The 22,925-nt window shown below is 41.2% G+C and overlaps 1 long non-coding RNA gene across 1 annotated transcript in view; it reads left to right on the top strand.

Annotated features, from left to right (window-relative positions):
- Nucleotides 1-924: 924 nt before the first annotated feature.
- Nucleotides 925-22,925, top strand: part of LOC114017141 (uncharacterized) — an 81,779-nt gene continuing 59,778 nt past the window's right edge. Inside the window, exon 1 of the long non-coding RNA XR_008731232.1 lies at nt 925-1,543. This is a non-coding gene — a long non-coding RNA (uncharacterized LOC114017141). The remainder of the gene's footprint in view (nt 1,544-22,925) is intronic.

Raw genomic sequence — 22,925 nt, 5'->3', positions numbered from 1 at the left:
AAGCACAGCTTGTATACCACTGGCAAGCTGTGGATCCAACAGCTTGGCCTGCGTTTGCTCTCATCATTCATGGGACAATGCCAATTCAAAATCACAAGTCATAGACGTGTTTACTTACAATTGTTAATAGCACTGTAGATAGAAACAAAATATTTTTTAAAAGGTCATTTATTTCTCTGCACTTAAATTGTCCACTTTGTGACTTCTTTCAGTCTAGACAATGAGAATGTAAAAGGGTGTCCAAAGTTTTCCTATTTATCTGCTTAAAAACAACTTTTGCAGGATTTATTTTTAGTTGCAGAGTATTTCTGGGGGTGATAAGTCAGGTAAGAGCTTGCTTCCGTAACATCTAAACGTTTGCTGGATTGTCAGCTGTTTGAGACAAATGTGACCCTCGATAGTTCTCAACTATAGCACGCTGCGAGTGGCTTCCATTCGGATCGCAAAGGAACATCACCCGCCGGCGCCGCTCGCTGCTGCGTGACAGGCGAGGCTGGGTGCAGTTTTACTACTTTTAGTGAAAATAAGCGCCGTCCTCAGCCCCCCCCGCTTGCTGCTGCCGCTTTCCTCAATGACACCGAGCGACACGGGTGCCGCGGGCAGGCAGCACGCCCCGCGCACACCCGCCGGCCGCCTTTCAGCAGTGCCCCAGTACGGCTCCCCCGACCGAGCCCCCTGCCCGGGTGCCGGGGGGCGGCGCGCAGGCGGGGGCACGGCAGCCAGCAGGGCCGCCCGCGTCCCGCCGCCGGTGCCGCCCGCGTCCCCGGGAGCCCGCGCCGGCACCCCTCCCGCGCAGCCCGCGGGTCCCGCTCCGCGGCCCGTTCGGCAGCCGGCCGCCCCCGCCGGTGCCGCCGCTGCCCCCCCCCCCGCCCCGGCGGGAGTGCTGCCCGCGGGCGCGGCTCCCCGCCGCTGCCGTCCCGCCCCTGCCCCGGAGCGGCCCCGCGCCCCGGCCCGCAGCGGCGGGCGGCGGGGGGCGCCCGCGGGCGGCGGCGGGAGCGCGGGCGCGGGGGTGGCCGAGGAGCGGCGGCGGCGTGAACGCGGCTGCAGAGCCCCAGCGAGCCGCGGGAGCGGGAGCGCCGCGCCCGCCGCAGCCGCCGGAGCCGGGCGAGGAGCAGCCCGGCCGCCCGGAGCCGCCGGCAGAGGGTCGCGGCCGCGGCAGCCCCGCGGGGAGGCAGCCAGGGCCCCTCGGCGAAACGCGACCCCCCGCCCCGCCGCCTCCGCCCGCCCCCAGCGAAGAGAAACAAAACAAAACCCCGGGACCGCCACGCTCTCCCTCCTTCTCCGCTTGGCATTTGGTGGTGGTTTTTTTTTTTTTTTTTTCTTTTTTTTTCTTTTTTTATTTTTTTCTTGGGGATTCTCCTCTCTCCTGCCAGACTGACTTGCACCTTCTTGATAATTTCTCTTCCCCTCGTTTTTTTATACTCTTCTCCCTGCTTTCAAACCCTCTGTCTGTCTGTTTCAATACTATCACAACCTCCGCTAAAAATAGATCTTTTTATATACCCTTCCTCCTCTCTGACCCCATCCAACACCCCTTGTTAAGGTGAGTTGTGTCTTTTCATCACTTTTTTCCTTGTGTGTTGGTTTTTTGGTTTTGTTTTTTTCTTTCCCCCCCTTGAAGGCAGGCTTTAGGGAGGAGGGGATGTGGAGGAGAGAATTTCGTGGGGAGTCAGGCATGTTTGCAAAGCCTTATTTTCCCTTCTGCAGCCTCAGCATCATTCCGGACTGCTCCCTTTTATCCCAAGGATGTAGCTAGCTGATGAAAGTGGGGAACTACTCTTCCTTAGCTCTGCATGCTTGGGAGCCACAGCAACAGCAGGAAAAAAACAAGCTCCTTTTCCCTTTGCCCCCCCCCACCCTCTCGGCCCCCCTTCTGTGTTTTGTTGGCGGTTTTTTGTTGGTTTTTTTTTTGGTTTTTTGTGGGGTGGTTTTTGGTTGGGTGGGTGTTTTGTTTTGGTTTTTTTGGGGTGTGTGTGTGTTTTGGTTTGGTTTTGGGTTTTTTTTGGTTTTTGGTTTTTTTTGTGTGTGTGTGCTTGGTTTCTGTTTTTAAGCAATACACGGGGGACTGGAAAGAATTGCATGTGATGTCGGGGGAGCGCGTGTGTGTGCGTGCACGTGTGTCTTGAGTGTGTGTACACTCGTATGTATGTGTGAAGTGCATTTGTGTTTTGTGTTTATGGGATGATGAGTGATAAAGCTTCCAAAGAGCCACTGTATGTAGAGCGAGGAGCATGGCAGAAGCTGCTGATGGAGAAATCGGTCAGGGATGCAGGAAGGCTACAGACCTCTTCACAGAGTTCGGTCCCTTGTGCTCCAGGACATCTTTCCATAGATCATTACTGGCACCTTCATGGTGATGGCTCTCATTCCTCTCCTGGCTTCTTAGTAGAGGAATGCTGAGAGGGAAAACTTTAGGGCTAACGTGAATTGATAACGTTTCTTTTCCTCCAGCAGCCTGAGACAGTGTTATTCCAGGGATAAGTGGGGAAAATTGCATTGTGATCCAGAGCAAATGGATCATTTGCTGTCACATATTAGTGTTCAGTGAGAAAAAGAGAGATGAGACATTATTAGATTGGCCAGCCAGCAGAATTGTTGCAGCCCGGTTTGCTTCCCAATTCCAAAGTTGTTTTAGACTGTTTTTCTTTATTCAGCCTTTCAGCTAACTGTTCCCGTTGATGACAGAAATGTGTTTCTACAGTAAAACAGTCTATTATAAAATCTTCTGGGAAACGTTTTATTATTCAGAGGCAATCAAGTAATGTATCTGTTTCACGGATTTCACCCCAGTCTTTTAATGTGCTTTCAACTATGTATTTTACCTGTGTGTGAGGTTATATAGATTTTAGTTGCATTTTAACAAGGAGTTAAGGCGTAACTTCCAGGGTGCCATTTGCAAAGTGTCACTTAATATAAAGCAAAATAACAGCCCCTAGCTCTTTTCCATGGATTTTTCTCATCTTCCTTGTTTCAAAACAAGCTAGTGATCTTGCTTAAGAACTTGGAAGGAGAAGTGGCTTTGTAATGATACACGGTTTCAAATATTCAGAGCTGAAAATTATTACACTTGTCTGACGGTGAAACTTGAATTTGTTTATGAAATCTAGGGGATCCAAAGTACATGAAAGAGTACTTTGTATACATACTTTTCTAACAGGTTGAATCATTTTTGCATCTAAAAGTTTACAAATGCACTAAAAAGGTTGTGATCATCTGTGTTTGGAGGCCTTCATGCTGTACGGATACAGGAACATTAATGTTGCCTGTCTAGTTAATGCAATTCAAAATTAACCTATCTTTCCACATGCTGCGTAGATGACGTTCAACAAAAATGAGCAGTAATGGAAGTAGTCTTGCGCTATCAAGAGTCATTTCATCATTTCTTCTTCTTGTTAGCCTAAATTAAAATATTTTACACAAGTTTGCCTTGGGATTCTTTTTCTGCTGTTGCTGATTGATGTTGTGAAAGCAGGAAGCATGCCTTGAGTGAGTTGTGCTCTTCCTAATGCTTGATAGCAGTGAGGGGAGAAACACCTGATGTACTTTGTACAGCATCCCTGAAGGTATGCAGGACTGAGAAAAAGAGCTGGAAAACCAGTGCACTAGCAGTTTAAATAAATAAATAAGGGTGATGCATGTTAAGCTTGTCAGCTGCTGTTCTGCTCAACCCTGACTACTGGTTAAACACATTTCCTTGGTAAGCACTGCGATGTGATACATTTTTTCTGATTTGATAGTTTGCTGTTAAAATCACATGTGGCACAGGAGAGCTCTTGTTCTGCTGGCAAAAATCATGCCTTCTTGTTTTAATCCAGAGAAGGCTGAAATATCCCAAGTCCTACTGAAGTCACTAGGTGTTACTTGTATTCAGCACTCATCAGGATTTTTTACCTCATCATGTCAGATTTATGACATTTCCAAAGGATACAATTGCCGACAGATCTGTAATGTCTCATTTGTTTAGATTTTACATTGGGTGCATATAGTATGTTTACAATTAAATATTTTCTTTTACACAGCAACACTAAAATATGTCGGGAAATTGAAAACTTTTAGCATTGTTGTTCTCATGGGCTTTTAAAGAGAATTCTCTTGGTATCCTTTAGCTGTTTGTGAAAGAGCAGCGTTCACAAGTCTGTGCACCAAGTTCCTTACACCAGTTGATTAGATGTTGACATTGTGGAAGGAAAAAAACCTCCACAGATGGAATATTTGTACCAAAAAAAAAAAAAAAAGCAAGTTGTGGTTTTTTTATTGTAACAACTGACAGACTAGAGTGCTTTCAGCTGGATATGAAAATGCTGAAACAAGGTTAATGTTGAGTTTGATCTGGTGATCGTTCCTATTGACACAAATGGCAGCACACCAATACTTAGGTTATTCTATAATGTACTAACCTAGATTAAAGGTACATTTAATTTAGGCTTGGATAAAACCTCAAACCTTGGATTTATTCACCTCTAAAGCCTTTTTTTTTTCCTTTTGAAACAAGCCTTACAAAGCTGTGAACTGCTATAAACAGAGTAATGGAGAGTGAGTTCAGAAGTCACTCTTTGTGGAGCTTATTGCTGTAAAAGTAAGGTGGGATTTCTCTCTACTGTTAGCCAGCTGAAATGATTTTCTTGTATTATTGGACTTTATTATTCTGCAATATCAATCTAAAATACTTTGTCCGAGGAATTTTTATTCTGTGGATGTGGTGTTTCCACAGATGAAGGACATGTGTAATTTGCATTCTCCTAAACTACAATTACCCATCAGTTTTGGTAGTGTTTTGTTGCAGGGTAAAATTGCTGTTTCATTTGGAGGAAGCTATATTGGTCCTGGATTTTCTTAATTTTTAAACAAAGAAAACAAAAACTTTTCACAGTGTTGCCTGGGGTTTTTGTGGATGGGGTGCTATCTATATCCTTGCAGAATGCAATCACAATATACATTAAAAAGCAGTAGTATAATCCATTGGAAAACAAATGAATCGATTTTTCTATGTAAATCTGTCTTTCTTTACTAGTCCTAAATGGTAGTCTGTGTGGGCTTCAATCTGAGAATATATTTGTAATTTTAAAGTGTTTCGATGAATGGGTTACTTTATGCAAAGCTGACTTTTATTTGCTTTTTGACTTCTAGAAATATACTTTTTGTAATAAAATAGATTATTTTTTTTTCTGCTGTACTTGCTCACACATAGAAGAAAATCAGTATTTCCTCCTGAGGACCATGTGTAACTAACTCTTCAGAGCCAGGTGCTGAACAGAGAGCTACAAGCAGTTGTTGTCCCAGTCTTGGTGAATGTGGATGATTGTCGGTGGTAACAAGTGCTTGGGCATGGCAGGGAGGGGGAGAACATGGCTCTTGTGAAAGCAAAGTATCTAACTATCTGGTGCTGGAGCAGCTGTGTGCTTCAGGGCTAAAGTAGCAAGTTACTTTCTCACCTTTAACGGTGTTAAACTTTTCTATCTTGCAGTTTGCATGCAGTCATCTGCTTGGTTTTCCCTTTGTATTAGAGCAGATATGGAAGACTTAATTACAGTCTGATAGTGCTGACACACCTCTCTGATGACAACTGTTTGTAAGAGGTCAAATGGAAAATCGTTGTGGATAGGAGTCTCCAGCGACAGAGATTCTTCTTTTTGGTACATTTTTTTTTTGCACCAGTTTTCCCTGGATTTACATCCAGCTATTATACCCTACTTGCCTGTGTAGGCTGGAGGCTGCTTTGTGTGGAGAAAGTGTTTGTAGGAAGGGGAAAAAGAATGTTATTTTTAATGTTGGACAACACAACGTAACAGCTCCACCAACTCCAACCAAATACAAGAATAGTTGTGGTGTTGTAGATAGAATATTCAGAAATTGCTTGACGCAAACACGAGATTTCATACTTCATGAGAGGAGACACATTTTTGAATGGAATTCAAATGCAATGCTCTTCTCAGAATGGGACTCAGTTTCAGTAAGTGCCCATGACCACTTCTGTCCTGCCGGATCTGTTTGGAGCAGCCCAGTTAATTCTTGGTGGGGCCAGTTTCTTCCATTCGATCCAGTACTGTAACTGAATGCTTGTAACTAGGTACCTATTCCAGTGCTGTAGTGGTATCAGTAACAAAATATAAGCATTGTTTATAGGGCAAAATATATAACACGCTATTGATTTCTGCTAATGGGCAATGCTTTTAACAGGGGGTGTGTGTGTGTATCCAGTGATTTTGATTATGAATCTCTTTACCTTGCAACATCCATGACTTTCTCATCTGTGTGTTAGATATATTTAAAGGCTGTAGACACTTCATAGGCTATAAGGAAGCAAAATGCTTATCTTTTGTAAATGATGATAAAGTCCTTAATTTGTTCTTTTAATTGTTTTTGGGGGGTGTGGATGGTTCAGCATGACACCTTCTGTGATTAAAATTTGTCTCGGTTTTCTTAAAAGTACTTACAAAAGGATTTATTATTGTTGATTTTGGGCATTCTCTTCTTCATGCATTTTAAAAAAAATGTTTAGTTTCATAACAAGATTTTAGGATAGGCCACTGAGGTGTGATGAGAACTTATCCCTCTTAATGACTGCTTGTTACAATACTTTCATTAATATAAATGACTTCTGTAGTGTCAAGGTCTTTTTGAAACTTACTGGCACTTTGCATTACAACAGTGTCTTTTATAATGAGTCATCTGGAACTCCCGTAAAGATTGGTTTGGGGTTTTTTTGATCTGCAGTGAAAGTATGAAAATTTTAAGCAAATCAAAGTGGTAGAGTTATTTGAGCTCCGGTAGAATAGAACAGCCAGGAATGTATAGTTCCCTTATCAGTCACACTGTTGCCATCTTTTCATCTGGGCGAGCTCAGTATAAAACAGCTACAGGCCAGCCCCAGTTTGGGGCAATGCCTTAAGGTTATGATGCTACTTTGGCGGTCTGGGTAGAGATACACCAGTACTCAGTGACAACATGGTGAAAGACAGGGAGCACCAGCTGGGAAGTAAATAGGGCCCTGAGGTGGGCTTAGAAAATCCCTCAAGAAAAACACAAAATATCTCTTTCTGGAGGAGAAGTCTGCACGTGGCCGTGATGTACTTCTAAGTTTCCTTGGAGTTCAGGGCTGTTTCTACACATGACAAAATCCCAGTGGTTTACCAGCAGTTCAGAATCCTAATGAAATGTATATAATCCTGCAGAGGCTGTAACAGGAGCAGAAAGGGAGAACTTCACAAGTGTAGTACTTATATTTAGATAAGAATGTGAATGGTTCCTTCTCCTGTTGTGAAACCAATGGAGAAGTATGTTCTGTTTCATTTACGTACCTTTTGAAAAGTTTTATACATTTTGACTTACAGTAATGAATGGGGAATGATTTAGACTAGAAAAATGTGGAAATTCAAAGTTAAGATTTATCTTGCACTTAACCATTACAGAGACATGGTGCAGCTCTGCCTAAGTGGCACTGAATGTGGGGTTTGTGTGATGCTTTCCCTAACTGTAAAATGGGATAGTATAGTTAAGGCTAAATTCAGCAATTTCTATTGGCATTAAATAGTTCCTTGACTTCAGTGGGATTGCTTGCCTAAGCAAGAGACTCAGAAACAGGCTCCTAGAACAGTGACAACAGGGAAGGTGTGAAGTATCATCATCATTACTATTATCTCAGAGAAGCTTATCTTGTATGTGTTGGCTCATGTTCCAGGCAGTCTGCATCCCTAGACCAAAATTCCTTGGCACTTTCACTTCATTTCAGCAACGCATCACTGCTTGATTCTGTGACAGGATGAAATAAATTAAAAGTCCTTTCTAAAATCTGAGATCTAAATAAAGAACTGTTAAATATAGGAACATTTAAAATATATTAATTGTATACAGTAGTTTAAATATAATGTTTTAGCTGTATGTTTCTGGATGTCCATCTACGTGCAAGAAATTATTTTGTCTATATTTGGATTTTTATCTGATTTAAAAATACTTTTTGAATTCTAGAAGCAGATAAATATTTCATAGGTAATTCTTTGCATGTCAGATATGAGACAATGCTGAGACACTGGAACAGGTTTCCCAGAGAAGCTGTGGCTGCCCCATCCCTGGCAGTGTTCAAGGCCAGGCTGGATGGGGCTTTGAGCAACCTGGTCTAGTGGAAGGTGCGCCTGCCTGTGGCAGTGGGGTTGGAACTGGACGATCTTTAAAGGTCCCTTCCAACCCAAATCAGTCTATGATTCTATGCTATAGACATCAACTAATTAGCCATCAAAGCAACCCCACCTTGGGTTTTGTAGTACATAGCTAAATTTTTTAAGCAGCAGTAATAGTAAAATAAGAGACCAGGAGAGGATAATTTATTTTCCTTCTCTTTTTATAGTTGGCTTTCAGTGGTAATGTGGGGTAGTAACTAGAAAAGAATTGTAGCTCTGACTTTTCCTAGCCACCAGCTTAGTTTTAAGACTCCTTATTCTTTTTGAGTGGGCATCAGTGTTAGTATTAGCATTTGGGATTGGCAGGAGTCCCCTGCCTGGCAGTACGGAAGAATCTGGGAAGGGGAGAATTCTGTGATTCTTTCAAGTCTGAAGGTAAAATCTGCAGCGCCATATGGATAATATCAGATCATCCACTCCTCTGAGATCTTTCCAGTGTGTATTGCAAAGACAAGCTGAGGCTAGATCTTGAAGGCCAAAATCTTAAAAGCAACTCCTAAATTTGCAGTCTCACTCAGATTTTGCTTGTTTGTAGCACCTGTATGTGCACCCTAGAGACGTAAGCAATGGCAGGTGGAATCAGGGATAGTAAAGAAGCTGGAATCAAGGAAAGGATTTAGCAAAAGGGTAACAAAGGCCATTTATAAGCAAAAATGTGAAAAGGTTAAGTGTGGGGGAGTCCTTAAGAGAGAGGATGGAAGAGGGAAAGGTATTGCACAGAGGTGGAATTAATAAGATTTAACAAAATGTGAGAGAGAAAAAGCACAAGACAGATGTCAGAGATGGAGGCTGGATTGGGAGAAAAACAGCACAACTAATGGTAGAAGGCAAAAAGACAGGCTAAAAGGGAGCTGTATACACTATCAATTTAAAGTGTAGTTTCAAGATCAGCTTCAGTTGAGCAAAATTCCAGCTGCTTCTGCAAAAGGAGTCCTGAACACTCCTTCATTCCTCCAAATTATGTGCTGCAACTGCTAATATGAAAAAAGAAAAAATCATCCCAATCCAATCCTTGATCCAGCTGACTAACTGCTCATATTAACGCCACTGCTGCCTCAAGGCAAAGAGGTAGGGGGGAGGGCATAGGAAAGGGCAGCATAAAATTGACTTACACTGATGACAGATATGTGCTCTTGGTCAGAAAGTCCTGGTGAGGTTCTGAGTTAGAAATTATTTAGAAGAGAGGCTGGCTAGGAAGACTTGGAGTAGTTAGACAAAGAAAGGAAGAAGCCACCTGGGACAGTATTTATAGCAAGCAGCTTAGACGGCTGAATGCAAAGGAAAAAAGATGCTCAAAACACTTAGGCAAAATCAAGCATTTAAAAGTTACAGAAAGCTGGTATTTATCTTGCCTGTGCATTTAATTCAGCATCCGTAGTCATGCCTGCTGATGCAGTCTTTAATTATGTGATCAAGTGGGGCTTTTTTCCCTCAGGACAGCTTGCAGAAAGGTAGGGGGGCAGAGGCTCCAGCAGTACTATACCCCTCCCAAGTACCTACCCTGTCCCTCGTGATCCCTGTTGAACAGAGCAGTGCCTGTGACTTGGGGCTTATTTCACCTCATTGGATCATGAATGACAAAATCCAGCTCTCAGCAGTCCCACCAGTAGCTTCACGCTTCCCTCTCACACCCTTCCTGTGCATCTCCTTCATGGGCGCCAGCATATTTCATACTGACCTGTACTGCTGTTTATTAATCCGGTATTTATGGATCCCAAAGAAAACATCTTTCTGCCTCTTTTTGCCTCATAGCTGCACCTGCAATGTGCTATACATGTGCAGCATGTGTTAAGCTTACTTTTAAATGGTAATACATGCTTCAGGTTTCTCTTGGAATAAGAAACAATATAGAAAAATAAAAAGAAATTCAGAATAAAATGCCTTCAGAGAAAAGGAGGCAAAGGTTAGAATATGTTTTGTAATAAATGAAATATAAAGCACTTAGGTCTTATTGGCTATATTTTAAATGATTTTTAAAAAATATTAGATAATGCACAAATACACACACACGCATGCAAAACTGCATTATGGATTCCACTCTTTGAAGGGAAGGGTTGAAAAAGAACAGTTTACCCAGCACTGTGAGAAATAAGATGCTGGCAGATGATGTCACACTGTCTAGACTAGAATAAAAGATGTATTTTTAAAAATCTTAGCTAACTTATTTAAATAAATATTTTAAAATTCTAAGGAATCACAGTGCTAGCTGATGGCCTTAGATTTTACTTTGATCATGTTCTATGGGTTCTGGTGTCTTTTCATAACATACTTTTAAAATGCTGCTTTTTCTTTCTTTAAGCATGCCTATAGAGAATCATGTACTCGCAAGAAGGTATGACTGATTCTTCTGCGTTACCCAGTTCAGTCCCTTGCTCTTGCAGCTAGAGATATCATATAATTCATTTCATGTACTAATGAAACGCCTTCTTACAACTGTTTAGAGATTTTCTTATTTCCCATACCATTTGGAGGCTGTCTCAGTATTCTGGTTTCTTTTCCCCTTAAATATGTTTGTGGCTCACTTATATTACATTGCTCTTGGTCTAATCTTGTATTTGAGCTTCAGCGGCCTTTTCTGTACAGTGTTTACTGCCCCAAAGTATGGAGCGCCTGCTCGCTGTCTTCCTGTGCTAGGCTTAAAAAGCAAAGTTCTTGTGTGACAGAGTTCAGCTCTGGTGAGGACTCCTGAATTCTTGTGGAGGATAAACAATGGTGTAAAGTTAGACACAATAGGGTTCTGGTCATGCTTCTCATTCATGTGATGAGAAATCTTAAAGCAGTCTTCAGTATTGACCTTCAGAGAGTGAGCAATGTGTCCAGTGCCTTACCCACATTTCTGTTTGGGAGTAGGTTTAATCTTCCAGCGCATAGTGTTCTGTGGGGTATTTGCAGACTCATTCTCATTTGGCTTAGTTCTGGTTCCTTACTATAAATAGTTACAGTAAGACATAAGGAACCTTTGTTTATAGTTTGGAAAAAAAAAATAATCCTGTTTCTCCTTTGCTTTAAATTTCAGTTAGTGAGAGATTAACGTTTAAACAGATAAAATATTCTAAGTGTTAATCTTTCAAATAGGAGGTAGACATTATGTTCTAAGCAAAAATATTTTCAAATCAGGCTACCTCACAGTCCTAATCAGGAATGCATTGGATTTCATTTGGAATTACCACTTGTATGTCATTTGGGAAGCTGGAAATTAGTAAGTTTGGATTCTGGAGTCATTTTCTAATTTTAAAATTATTTGGAAAAGGAACACGTACATTTAATTTTTGTTCCTTGAAGTATAATGTAAGCAGAGGACAGGACATACAAGTGACAGGCCTTTTTATGTTTCAAGAATTTATTTGAAACGGCTTTATTTTGAAAAATGAAGGGCATCAACATAGATGTGGCCTCACCTTGAGTAATGTGTGCAGTTCTGGGCCTCACAATTAAAGCAGGGTGTTAAAGTACTCAAATGCATCCAGAGGAGGTCAACAAAGCTGGTGGATTCAGTATCTATGTAGGGTAATAGGCTGCCAGTGTGTGCATGCACAAAGGATGGGGCTGGGGAGAATCCTGGTGTAGAGGAATGAAGCTGGGTTAGTTAGCATTGATAATACACAACTGTGGGCTGGCTTCAGGGGTGGCGGGTTGCCTGATGTAGATAAGGTGCAGCTGTGGCTGGTTCTGTTAAGGGGTTGGGCAGCCAAGGAAGAGGGAGCAGCTGAGGAAGAAGCAGAGAGGGAGAGAGGGGGAGGGAGAAGGGGAGGGAGAAGGAGAGGGAGGGAGGGAGAGAACACATGCCCCAGATGAGGCAGGCGAGGAGAAGGTAGCAGAGGGACTGGCATGAAAAGTAGGGTGGTATGTGGTGGTAAAAGACCTTGTTGCAGCTGGCCAGTTGGAGAGTGCTGCAACATCCTGGAATCCTTTGCACTAACTCTATTCAGAAAACTAGAATGTTTATGGTGGCTGAGAAGAATGCAGCAATGCACGCAGAAATGTTGTTTATGTTGGTCTTATTTACAAAAATCAGCAACACTTTTTTTATTTACAAATTGAACTATTGATCTGGCAAAAAAGAAAAAAAAAGATATGTCATGGCGGCGTGTGGCCTGTTTTGCTAGGATGCTTTATGTGCTTTTTTGATTTTCCAATTATTTTTCCACACTGTTGCTATGGTAAGAATCAGCACATCAGGGAGAGGGATCATAACAAATAAGATCATAACAAATAACCTGTTAGAGCTTTGCATTTTGTTAATTCTACTAAAGCCCTGTCAAAAAAGTTTTCAAACTGTGGGTGACATCTCTCTTGTTATTCATGGTCTACTTCTGCATGGACAAAAGAAATCATGAAAGGCAACCTTTTTATCAATAAGGTTGTATTAATTAAGAACAAATTCTCACCTCCCTTAGAAAATTTTACATGTTCCATAAATCAGGAGGGAAAATATAAAGAAAAAAGAGACGGAAGTGAATGTGATGGCGTAATGGCAATGAAGCTAAGAAAAGCATAATTAGAGATTTCCAGCTTTTGCAAGGGGACAGGGAGAGAGAATGTAGCCCAAGGTTTATTCACTTAAACTTTTAGGAATCAAGTCATGATAAAAATGGGATGAGTACAAAAACTTGGAAATACCAGCTGTGGCCTGTAATGGCATGCCAAGCTCCTACATGGTAAAGACTGATCAAAATATTGGAGTCTTGAAAAACAGGTGGCCTCTTCAGATGGTTCCAGACCTAATTGCTGCAACTCCATTACCAAGAGTACTTGTGTACCACAGCCTGCTAAACAGGGATCCTGTTGAAGAGAGTTTTGAATTTACTGAGCAGAAGTGACCTATGTTTCAAAATGTGGTAAGCTAAGCTTATCACATGAGATGAAGCTCTACTTGGTACACTTTTTCAATAGTAGCTGTAGTTACAGATTGATTATATGCATGAGAAGAGGTGGAGAGGGGATTGGAGGCTACAAGTTTGCCCAAGTAGCTGAAGCCACAGGAGATGACAGGCAGTGGGTCTGCTGGAAGATTGAGACATCAAAGAGAGTCCTTATTCAGTGTTAGAAGAGAGTGGGTTTGCCACACGACAAGGCTAACTCCCATTCCTGCAGCAGGATGGTGGGGGAACAATTTTCAGATGACTGCTGGTCCTTTCCCGAGTTACAGGCTTTGAACGCAGGAGACTCCAGCCTGACCTCTGTCCATTAGATAGCCAGCACTAGGGAGATCAGCCAAGAGAGTTTAGTGCAAATTTAATGTTTCTCACCACAAACTTGAGGGTTTTTTTTTTATATAAATGGTCTCATCGATCCAGATGTTGCTTGTTCTAAACTGTCAACTAAATGCCATGTAGAAGAGTAGCTCTATAATATTAAACCATTTAAAATGGGAAGTATCAAAAAATGTTTAGTCAGAGGTTTACTTAATTCTTCAGGTTACAATGACTTCAGTTATTTTTGAAGCAGGCAGCTCCTCAGCTGCAAAGTCAGTGGCCTCATGCCGAGCCCAGCATCCCTTTGGAATCCTGCAGAGTTTGCATTGCAATAGTGTTTCCAGTGTTTTAGCAATGTGGCAGGCTTGCCTTCAAATGTCCTGGCTGCGGTTTGCTTACAGTAACCTTGTTGTTCAGACTGACCTACGTGTTTCAAGAGTAAGCTTTCTGCTGTTTAGCCTGCTTAATGTTTTGATCCAATGTACCATATTTCACTTGCAGGCTGGTTTGCAAACTTCCCAAACAGCAAAGTCACAGTGAAGGTGCCTCCTTGGCAAAAGAGGGACTGTATTCCTCCTGAGGGATGCTGCTGAAGGCCAGCAATCCTGGCTGTCCTGCATTTGGATGGTCCTCCCGCCTGCTAGCAGAAGTGCTTTCACATAGTGTGAAGACAGTGGAGTGCAATAATAACTGGAGTGAGGAGGCAGGGGGATCAGCTGGCTGAAAACTTAGGCCTCCTGGAAAATCCCCCTCTAACATGTTTCTGTCAATATTAAAGAGGATTTTATGCCAGGGACCTCTCTGAAAATCCTGCTAACCTTCTGTCTTTGTTGGTGTTAGACGTGGATATTTTAAATCACTGTGCAGAATTACTGTGATATTTAGACTTTTTCTGAAAGGCTGGTGGCAGTCTGCTTCTTGCCTTCCCCCTCTTGTCTCCGGTAACTCTTGTGTCTGTCTGCTGATATCAACCACATCTGCCGTGGGGCTGAAAAGCTCAGAATTCAAGCCAGTTCCTAGATGTTTCATCCAAATACGTGCCCGGGCAGATGAGGAGGCCGCTGGCGCCAAGGAGGATGCCACAGGTTGCCTGTGGTGGGCTCCAAGCGTGCCTTTGTCACACTCCAACCGCAGCAGTCGGTCAGTGGCTGGACCTTCTTAGACAACTAAGGTACTTGAAATCAACACACATTTGTAGAAAATGAGGCTTCTTTCATGCCCTCTCTCTAATGCTTTTGTTCATAACCCTGACATATGATAACTACCCACATCTCTCATGGCTACTCTTGGCATTTAGGGGTGCTTGGCACTACGCAGACCTTTGTTTTCTACTGCAACTTTTGTTGGAATTGTGTTAATTTTCACTGTTGTTACGGATGTTGGTGCATTTTGAATAGACATATATTTCACTAAATAGTTTATTTAAAATGCCTCTTTGAGAAGAGTGCTATTGTGAGATTTAAAATGTGGAAGGTCTGAATGAAAAGCAACGTTGTTCTTTGTAGCCCTGTTTTGAGGGTGTCTTCTGACACATGAAACTTTCATTATACTTTAATTATTGATAGGAAGCATTTTCTTACTAGCATAGCACTTAAAACACAGTGAAATCACTTTTCAGGAGAAATTACAGCAAGCAATTTCTGGATGAGTTTCAGTTTTGCAAATTGCATAGGGTTTTTTTCCTTTGTTTTTTCTTACTACCCCATAAATTAAAGCACAAATGATAAGCAAGATCGTTATGCTGTCATGAATCACTCAAGTTCTAATGGCCTAATGCACTAAGCCTTAATTAGTAATATTGTATTTTTAAAGACAATATTGTGAATGAAATCTGAACATGCACTGTTTTATAACTGGGCTTCCCAGAAGATTTTAAATGGATTCCTCTTCTTAGTATGTTTTTAAATAATTGATACGGCCACTTCAGGCCCTTAGTAGACAAACGAATTATTGGCTGCTAGTGACAAAATTTGGTTTGGGCATAATAACTTCACAGAGACATGGTACTGCATACATCTGCTGCTCTAATTAGAAAGTTTGCCTAGGGTGCTTGTTTCAGAAAGAGTGGCAAAGAATAGTGCTGCACAATCTGTTGTAACGGAGTGATTCCTGCAAAATGTGATTTATACACAATTTCTGGTTAATGCTTTAACTTCTTCTGGAACACTCAGATGACATTTCAACAAAATTTATACAAGCAGTGCTCTGTTGGCCTTACCTGCATGGGCTGCCAGCTTGGAAATGGCACTGTTCTATGCTAGATTTAGGGCCCGCAAATGCGTTGGCCTGTGGTGAAAAGACCATTGCTGTTGTGTCCTACAGAAGTCTGCTAACAGGCTCTTGAGTCACTTCAGCCACAGAGAACAAGTCAGCAATTGCGGTTTGTTGGTGCTGTGTCACTTTACTCCAGATGGGCTTTCAATTTCTGCTTTTTTACATAGGCAGTGAAAATCAGGGGTAACAGCATAAAAGAAGTTTTGGTAGTCCAGTGACAGCCACACATTTTCTGGGGGAAACTTGTTAACCTAGGGCTGAAAGCAGTTGCTGTGGGATGATGATCAAGAGCATCTCATCTAATCAGGGTGCATACAGCACTTGAAACCAAGCCCTTCTTACCAAAGCAGCTGTATCTCATCCAGTTGAACATCATTCAGGTCAAAATAAATAGCTGTGGTTAGGGGGAGAATTAATCAGAAGTATACAAGTAAAGAGTGGCTTTTGCTTGCTTGTGGACTTTAATTTACCAATTCACCGAATATTTCCTGGGAATGTATCAGTTTCAACAAATGCCTGTTTTTAAACACACAGCAGGAGTTTGTTGTCATGGAACTATAATTTATTGCAACTTTCTGGAGAAACCTGGTAGGTTTGGTGGAGAGTATAGACAGCCAGGTCCTGTTCTTCTTAGACCTCATTTAAGTTAATAATTCCAGTACAAGGCACTTTAAGGGCACTGGAAATAAAGCAAAGTAGAGTTTGATTTAAAGGAAAAGAATTATGCCAGAAATGTTTATGCCTTGGAGAACATGAAATGTGATCAGCCACATGAAATTTGCTGTTATCAACTAATCTGAGTGGTTCAGAGAGTAGATAAATATCTTAAAGGCAAGTACAGGTATTACGGGAGATACAACTCTATTTTATATGTCAAATTATCTGTTCATACTATGGTACTGTGGAACAGCAAAGAGGCAAAGCAGCTTTTCAGATATGCTAATGAAATGTTTATACGGGCAAAATCAGGTATCAGAAAAATGTAGTAACCTGAAATGAAGGTGTACTTCTGAATATCTGTTCTTTTGAATTTTCTTTATCGATATCTTTACAAAGAGTCAGAAGGGGCAAACCAGTATGATGCTGAGGGATCTCATGCATTTATAAAGTATCCTGCCTGACGTACAGCTGGATTTGAGTTTATTTTACAGTTTTAGGCTTTAGCTAATGTAAGTACTTAAGTATGTGGTTAACTCTATGGTCAGTATAACTATTAAAGTATTTATCTTTTTTTCAAGGCCACAAATGATGACGGTAGAATGGTATCTAGAATATGTATACATTAATAAATTTGTGGATGAATAGCATAAAGTCTTTATCTTATTTCCATGAAATATCAGAAGTGTTCTAAATAATGAAAAGATAGTGGTTTTGTGCCAGGATATGTGTGTGTGTGGGAATTAGAAAGGAGAGGAGGAGAGGAAGCCACAATTTGTTGTCCTTTATTTGTTCCCCCAGCAGCAAACGCCTAAAAATCAAAGAAATCTGGTTAGAATAATGAGAGACTTTAGATCACCTGGTGTTGATGTTGTTTATTTTACCTGTAAGGTGTACTTAAAAGGTTCTATTTATGGCTATCTGAGGGTTTTTTAATTTCCACTGAACTGAAAAATATGGTTCTAGGGAGGATCTCATAAGGAAGGACTGTATAAAATTCCTTTCTTAGCCTTCTAAATGATTCTGCTTCTCAGTGGGTCACTAGCTTTACGTAGTATGGTATGTTCATTTGTAGACAAACTTTTGACATAGATATTGTTCATGTTGTGATTGGGATTCAAGTTTCATTGATGAAGTTTCACTGTCCTGAAGAACATTAGAAAGAATGAAGAACATAGTTTTCAATGCACTGGTACTTTGTATGCTTATTCATGTTGGGCATATACCAAGACTTTTTGCATATCCTTTTAAACTCACTTTTGATACACAAGTGAAATTTAATTATTATAGAAGGATATTCCATCTTCAGCAAAGATGCCTTCCATTCTCGTTTGTCCTGCTTGCATCATCAGCACAAAAGACCATATAGACAGGCAATTTCTTTTCTGCCCTTCTCAAATCCCGAGACAATGGTACAAGACCAAAAGTGCAACAGGAGCCAGTATTTATGCTCAAGTTCATTCAGCCATTTCAGAAATGATCACTTTTCAAAAAAGAACTGAAAATCAGAAGCTGATGGTCAAAAAGTGCAAATATGCCTGAACCCTACAATGTGGCAGCTTGGAGATGTTTCCATGGCGTGAAGTTCAGGGGACTTATGTTTTTCTATGAACTTGACTTCTGACAAACCAGTGTCCCCTGGTATAAGGAGCAGCCTTATCCATTTTTTTAGTGGATCATGGGAACCTGATGGCCAATGGCATCATGGAAGACCTAGTCAAGTCAGGGAAAGGAATGGGAATATATATATTTGTCAAACCACATGCAAGAAACACTGTTACTTTCAAGTGCAAGTGTTCCAGCTTTGACCAACATTGGAAAAGCTTTTCTGTCAGACTTTTCACAGGAGACAAGTTTTTCTGCCAGAGTGGGGTGAAAAAGGCAGGTGATGTGCAGGGAGTATTATCACCAAAGTATATTTCTGTTGAAATGAATTCCTGATACAAAATGTTCAATCTAGCCCTTGTGCCATAGCACCACATGAGCAGCATGAGAAAGATGAGCGATCAAAACCTCAGTTACACATCTTTTTGGGCACTTGTTAGTAGACACAGAAGGTTCCTTGGATCTTATCTGTAACTTCAACACAGAGAGCTAAATGTAGTGCAATACTTGAGAACAATAATGAGAACAATGACTAAGTATTTTGAGTGTAATAGAACTATATGCCAGCAGGTAGCAGGGGTTCACAGAATATGATCCCTCATTAAGCTACTATATATGTGTTCATACAGGTGTATATATGAAAAAATAGAATACAAGAGTTTGGGATTTATGTGGTGGTCTTACTGGAAAAGAGGACAGCACTTGTTAATTATTTTTTATGTCACATGACCTAAAGGTTGGCTGAAGAAAAACTAAAAAGGCCAGGCAGGTGCCTCTGAAATGATCATAAAGTAACTGGTTTATAGGTACACTTTCTCATCCAGTACCAGTTTTGAAGGTACTGATTTTTGATAATTGTTTGAAGATGCCAAATGTACAGTTCTGTGTTAAAACTCTGTCCCTTTGTTGCAGTGCAGTTTATTGCAGGCTAAAGAGCTGGACTACAAACTGGAATAAGCAGTGAGAAAATGGCTAAGATCTCATTCTTAATAAGTAGCTCTCAAACAGAAATACTAGAAGGAAATGCAGAAAATGAGGGACCACTCAAAAAATCTAGTTGCATGCCATTATTTACACCTGCTGATGCAACTTACACCTACACTGGGGCTGGGAGAACAGATAGTGAAACACCCTGGTCTCAAATATTTGTTGTGTGATAAGCAACGTTATCTGCAATGTCCCTCCTTTTTTAGTATAAGAATACAGTTGGGTATGGGAGAGTGTAGGAGTCACTTCAATTTATTTTAATTAGCATTTCTTTCAAGGAGCGCTGCCATCCTGCCTGAGCTGCTAGAGATTCCTTCTAATAGTTGAAGCATATTTTCTGCTGGCTGGAAACTAGGTTGGGTAGTCAAATTTATATGACTTGGGGACTTAATGAATAAGAGTGCCTCATATAAATGCTTAAAGAAAATTCTTCCTCCTGAGCTCAGTCTTACGAGATTTATTATGAGGAAGAATAATCCAGGCCAGTATTTAGTAATTGCTCAGTTACAACTGAGATTGTTTTCAATCTGCTATCTGCCTAGATATTCACAGTTTTCATAAGACTCAAGCTTGAGAAATGCGCATACGTGCACTTTGTAGGCACTGTGTACTTTATTACTCTGCAATGATATTGCATGAAAATGCACTGGTATATTCTGTGTAGAGAATCAGGTTTCAATTTCCCTATCCGAACCCCTATATAGTTATTAGTCTTCTGTGGTTTTGATTTTTATTGTAGAACTTCTCACAGAAAGTTTTACTGGGATTTTATTAAGAGTCATGGTAGACTGCCAGTCTCAACTATTTCTGCATAATCTCATCTGTAAACTTCAAAGTAATGTTGGGTTTACTTTGTACTGAAATTTTAACCAGTGGGATAAAATGTAAAGCATTACTAAGATCTTGCCATTAGCTGGTATACTTGCTTTGGAGTCCACCCTAGTAGCTAATGTGCACAAGCACTGAGATTTTTCATAGGATGGTTTGGGTTGGAAGGGACCTTTAAAGATCGTCCAATTCCAACCCCACCGCCATGGGTAGGGGCACCTTCCACTAGACCAGGTTGCTCAAAGCCCCATCCAACCTGGCCTTGAACACTGCCAGGGATGGGGCATCCAGAGCTTCTCTGGGTAACCTGTTCTAGTGTCTTGCCACCCTCACGGTAAAGAATTTCATCTTAATATCTAATTTAAATCTACCTTCTTTTAGTTTACCATTGCCCCCTGTCCTGTCTCTACATGCCCTCGTAAGAAGTCCCTCTCCAGCTTTCTTGTAGGCCCCCTTTAGGTACTGGTAGATGGCTATAAGGTGTCCTCAGAGCCTTCTCTTCTCCAGGCTGAACTGTGTGGGTAAGCTCAGTGTTGAAATCCCTCTTATTTTTTTCACCATTTTGAACACTTAACATATTCTACTACAAAGTTTCTCGCTGCACAGAAATATTTTAAATGGCTGTTAGAAGAAGTTCAAAGGATGATCTCTCTGACATGCATTCTTCAAAGCAAGACTACATTTCTCCACAACAGAAAAATGTCTTGCCTCTCCCACTTCCTACTGTGAGTTGTGCCAGAGCTGTCATTTTTTCAGTAGGGTTTGTTTATAAAAAAGACCTATATTCTGCTGTTCAGCACACTAGAAACCCTTTAGTTTTCAGTTTCAGTGTATAAATAACTGATTTTTTACCTCACTGGTTTTGTTAGTTAACTCAAAAGTGATAGCATTTTTGTTGAACAAATGTCTTTAAGGAAACAAAATACTGTACCTTCCTAAAAACTATGTTCTTGTTTCATAAAGTGGCTGTTTAATCCCAGCAGCTAACTGCAGTCTGTTTGGGGTATTCTGGTTTGGATGGTATTTGTTTTGTTATTTAAGAAAGCCATCCTCAAAAATGACTACAGATGGCTGTTTATGAACAAGCTATGTAAAATTTACATGCAGATTCGAGTTAAAGTCATCAAAGCATTTGGTGCTGTTAGATATGTATAGCTGTTCTTGATGCATCTCTTACAGCTGTATACTCAAATTTTTTAATGTAACTTCAGATTAAGCATAAGTGTTATTGCTCTTTAGAAAGCACTGGATTTTGCAGGGCCCACTTGGCTTAAGATACCCGTTTTCAGTATGTCAAGGAATTAGGAACAGAGGCTGAGTTAGAACCAGGAAGGGTCCCATGCTTTGATCCAGTGGAAGTGCTTTTCATAAAAAGACCTTAAAGCTAATTTTCCATGGAAAAACTGCATTTTAAACCTTGGGCTCAAGCTGTGGGATTTGATTCCTAGAAGGCACATTTGTGGCTCGGTGACCAGCCCTCACTCCACTTCCTGTGAACCTGACTTACAAACTCCAGCCAGTTGGAAAACGCTTCTGTAACCAGAATGAGAACAGCCTCAGGCTTGCAAAGATTACAGGTAGAGGATACTTCGTAACGTGAAAAATCAGCCTCACTGGTGTGATTTCAACACTTCTCTGAAAGCTCACTTTTGTAGATTGCTGAACATTGCTCAGCTGCCACCAATTCCTCCTGAAACCAGTGGACCGAACCCTCAGCTTCATAATTCAGGAAAACTGCTACTGTCCCAAATATTTGCTTGATTACTACAGAAAAAAATCGCATCAAAGCTGGAGATGCTGAATTTTTGGGTCTGCATATTTTATTTCTGCATTGTAAGCACTGTGTGTCTCACTCCTCCTCCATTATTTAGTGAGGTGTGGAAAGACACATCTGACTTACCATCTTATCTTCTTTCAAGTACTTTCAGATGAGAGTTGATGGGTTCCACCAGTTGTACAATATAACCAGGCAGCAACATTTCAGCTTTGCTGGGCAGGTGTTCTCTGCCTCAGGCTTCATGAATTGCAGACTTGATGAAACAACTTGAAGGAACAGATTATCTTTGTTGCATTGAGTTTTCCTAAGAGGTTGTGGAAAGAAACTCGGGGAGAGTGAACACAGCAATTCACGTAACCCAATAACATCTCCCATTTTTGTCACAAGTATGACAAATGCAGAAAAGAGCAAGGGGGGAATGGGAAATCAAAGGGAAACAAGTATTCTTGTGTCTGCACTTGTCCTCCTCCTACAGCCTTCCGGAGAGTCTCACACAGTGCTCCATGCCAAATAAGAGTTTTCATCCTGTGAGCCCTGGAAGCTCATTCATAGGGTTCCCCAGTAACTCCTACAGTCACGCCTACACAGAGAATGCCGTCTCAAGGCTTGTTGTCAGAAGGTTTTTCATAGATTAGTGAATCCCAGTATTTCAGGCTTGCAAGAAGGCACTCAAGACATCCTGCTCGGGGCCACTACTTTCTTGTTTTTCCTTCCGTATTTATTTTTGAAGCTATGCAGCAGGGCATCTGCTTCTAGCTCTCTCTTTCCTCGGCCAAGCTTTCATGCCTTCCTGTTTCATCATCATCATGAAGAAGGCATATTCACCTTCAGTGCCCGTGTGTCTCAACTGCAGGCTTTGTGTTGGGCAGCAGCCCAACTCTAGTTGTGCAAGCATGTCCTCAGAGGTGCAGTGGTGGCAATTTTACTTGCCTTTTAGTCCATAGCTAGGAGAGAATGTTCTTGCTATGCTATTTATTTAGTCAGAATCTGAGTCTTACGTCTTTCCTTTTGGATTGTGTTGGATGTAAAGAAGGCTCAACTTTTCATAGCTCTTTTGTAGTTTAATGTACTGCAGTTTCTTTGGTCACTGAAAGTGTCAATTTTGCTATAAACAACACCTTGCTAGCCGTCTTGGTGAAGATGAAGGTATTGTCTCTCCATAATTGTCTTCATAATCCTGGAAGCCTTCCCAGCCCAAATCTCTGTCAAATTCATAGGAATGCAAGAAATCTAAAATAACAACTTTCAACAATTACCAATCCGGTCTCTGTGTGAATAATGCAATGGTTGTATAAATATTGAAGTTAAGAGACTACATTTCTGTTTGCGTTATTTCTGGCAACTAATCCTTCAAGAAGCCAAGGGGTCATATGTGAGAAGTGCTGCTAGGTTATGTAACCTTGTTGTGGTCATTTTCATTGCAAATAC

The sequence above is a fragment of the Falco cherrug genome, chromosome 3 (genome assembly GCF_023634085.1).
Source record: "Falco cherrug isolate bFalChe1 chromosome 3, bFalChe1.pri, whole genome shotgun sequence".
In the NCBI taxonomy this organism is placed as follows: Eukaryota; Metazoa; Chordata; class Aves; order Falconiformes; family Falconidae; genus Falco; species Falco cherrug.
Note: the sequence above shows the minus strand (reverse complement) of the source record. Positions and strands in the feature narration are given on the sequence as shown.